This window comes from Dipteris shenzhenensis, chromosome 3, assembly GCF_047967505.1.
Source record: "Dipteris shenzhenensis isolate YYH24624 ecotype China chromosome 3, Dip_SZ_1.0, whole genome shotgun sequence".
NCBI classification, from domain to species: domain Eukaryota; kingdom Viridiplantae; phylum Streptophyta; class Polypodiopsida; order Gleicheniales; family Dipteridaceae; genus Dipteris; species Dipteris shenzhenensis.
Window position 1 is genome coordinate 36,567,956 of NC_141598.1, and position 3,580 is coordinate 36,571,535.

Here is a 3,580-nt window from a genome sequence, read left to right on the forward strand (position 1 = left end):
CATGGCATTCAAAGACAATTCACATGTGCAGATACTCCTTAGCAGAATGCAAGAGTTAAAAGGAAGAATGGTACTTTAGTAGACAGTGCTAGAGTAATGCTCAATGAGAAGCATCTTCTAAATTAGTATTGGGTAGAAGCAATAGCCACTACAAACTACTTGCTTAATCACGAACCGATTCAAGGTATGACTCCTTATGAAGCATTCACTGGACACAAGCCACGCATTGGGTATCTCCACATAATTGGTTGCATAGCATATGCCCACATACATGACAACCACCACAAGAAATTGGATGCGAAGTCACATAAATGCATCATGGTTGGCTAAACAATGAAGAAAGCAAAGCATACAAGTTGTATGATCCCATCAACTGAAAGGTCATTATCTCCAGAGATGTAATCTTTGATGAGAAATCAGAATGGAAAACCTCAAATACATAGGAGATAGACGCACCGATTACATAGTCATCTATAGAAAAGGTTAATGAAGAAGATCAAGAATTGCCAAAAGCACCCTAAGAAGAGCCACAACAACTCAAGCGATCTACTAGGGAAAGCAAACCTCCAGCCAGATTAACATATGCTCAGAAAGGCAAAGCAATTCATGTTGAAACCACCAACTATGCTCTTATGACTACCATCATGGCTACAGAAGAGCTAGTGTACTTCGAAGATGTAGTTGACAAGCCAAAATGGCAAACTGCTATGAATGAAGAAATGGAAGCTTTGTATAAGAATAATACTTGGGAATTATGCGACCTTCCACTAGGAAAGAAGGCCATAGCAAACAAATGGGTACACAAAGTGAAGTACAATCCAGGTGAAAGCATTGAAAGATACAAAGCCAGACTAGTTGCAAAAGGATTTGCACAGCAATATGATCAAGACTATGATGAGACTTATGCTCCTGTACAAAGATGGATTCCATATGGCTCTTAATATCACTAGCAACACTCATTAGATGAAATGTGTACTAGCTAGATGTCAAGAATTCTTTTCTCAATGGTTAGCTAGACGAGGAAGTCTACATGCAATAACGAGCAAGTTATGTTGAACCAGGAAAAGAGAATCACGTTTGACATCTCAAGAAAAGTCTCTATGACTTAAAGCAAGCCCCCAAAAGTTTGTATAATAGAATCAACAAATATTTTGCTAATCTAGGATACATGAAGTCCGATGTAGATCATACTCTCTACTACAAAGTTCAAGGGGAAGACATCACTATTGCACTTTTGTACGTAGATGATCTGATTATGATTGGAAGCAATGATAGCTTCATCAAGAAGTTGAAACAAGACTTATTTGTAGAGTTTGACATGAAAGATCTTGGACTTATGCACTATTGTCTTGGAATTGAGTTCTAGAGAGACTAAGACAGCACCTTCATGAGTCAGTTGAAATATGTTGACAGTCTCCTAAAGAAGTTTCATATGGTAGATTGCAACCACTCCAATGGAACAAAGTTTGAAAATTACTAAAGATTTAGAAAATCCTACCATCAATGATAGGTACTATCGGTAGCTCATCGAATCTCTTATATATATGACTATCACATGGCCAGATATTTGTTATGTAGTAAGTTCACTAGAACAATTTATGGCAAATCCAAAACAGTCTCACTAGAATGCAGGCAGAAGAGTCTTGAGATATATCAGAGGTATAAGACAGTTTGGAATAGAATATAGAGGAAGTCATCCAAGGTTGCATGGATACTATGAAATTGACTATGCAGAAGATCATAAGACTAGGAGATCGACACAAGGATATGCATTTTTCCTTAGTCAAGTGCTATATCATGGTTGTCCAACAAACAACCAACTTTTTCTTTGTCTTTAATAGAATCAGAATATAGAGCTCTATAGAGCTCTCATTATAGGTGCATGTGAGGCTATATGGCTAAGAAGACCATTGCCAGAAATAGATGACTTTGATGAATCAAAGCCAACAACAATATACTATGGTAATTAATCGGCTCAAGCATTGGCCAAGAATCCAGTATATCGCTCCAGGACAAAGCACATTGATATCAGAGAGCACTTCATTAGAGAAAGAGTGTTACTTGGTGACATCACACTGCAGCATTGTGATAGCAAAGGGAATGTTGCAGACATCTTTACCAAACCACTAGGTAAAGAGCTTTTCGAGAAACACCGACAAACACAGATGAAGGACATTCCCATTAAAGGGGTGTGATGGAATGTAATGCTCAGTCCTTCTTCGATTCCCTAGAATCATCCTCTTGAGGGAAGGCCTACTTCATGATGTTGATCTTGAGGGAAGGTGTTGAGAAACCATGCTCAGCATCATGTGCTCATATGTGCAAAGCACTAACCCAATAGAGTGCTATAAAGAAAAAGGTTAGATGCCCTAACCATAATCCTAAAGGGGTTTGTATATATTCTACAGTTTCGACTAAATCTAGTGTACAATTAGTCATTTGTGGAGTGCTCTCTAGCTGTGCCCTCTCTCTTCATCTCCACTCTTCTCCTCTCCCTTCTTCATATTTTCTCGTCTTCCTTAGCCTCCTTGGCATGTCTTCAATACCTTCATGACAAAGATTTAAAAACACAACCAAAGCAAGGCTTTCCTCCAAGACCCTGCAGCCTTCACTATGAATTTTGCAAACTACTTTGTATTTTTTTGGAAAGCTATCAAACCTCCTATTGATGGGAATCCAGAGCTTTTTGTCTGTAATCAAATCCTTGGCATGATCATATGATGTTCCTGATATCATTATCTTCTGTTTCTCTGAAATCTTCTAAAATTCTGGTAGCTCCTCTGCCAAAAAATCTTTGTGGGTCTCCAAAATGGCAGCATAACCGATCTCTTTGTTCCACATCTCATAAATTACATGGTAATCCTATTGAGCATCACATTTCTCAAGAAAATAAAAAAGTAACAAATCTACAGGCTTCTAGTCTTCTTTTAATGTCTTCCCTTGAACGGGACTATCTTCTTTTACAAAAGACATGCCTTGAACGCTTGCTAGCTCAATTTTATCTATTCTCTAAGCTCTCCTTCTTGCTTGAACTTCCCTCTCCTTGACAAGGGAAAGCTTGTCCCTGCAACATCCTCTTCGTTGACAGAAATGGCGATTGTTCCGGTAGTCCGTGCACCACAAATTGAAGTATCCCTTTAAATTTACTATCTTGAATGGAAAAAGCAATTTTCATAAAGTTATACAATCCAAGTATTCTCTCTCTCTCTCTCTCTCTATGTGCAAAAAACATTGGGAGAGAGATCTGCGAAAATTGGAAAGGATTATTGTACATATCTTGAAAAAAGTGAGTATTGAAATTCAAGGAAAGTGATCGAGGACGTAAATTATACACAATTCTATACTAAAGTGAAATAAAGATTTGACATAAAGTGACTTAGGATAGGACTGCCTCCAAGAGGGTGTTGAAGTAGGAGCAGTGGCAGCTCAATTTCCTTCCTTCATTGTCCTTTCCTCTCTCTCTCTCTCTCACTCTCTCTCTAGCCTCCCCCTAGTCGTGACAAAGAAAAGAGAGTAAAAAACACACAAGAATAAACACTCAGTCTCCCCTTCCTCACTCCCTCTCTCACTCCCTCCCCCA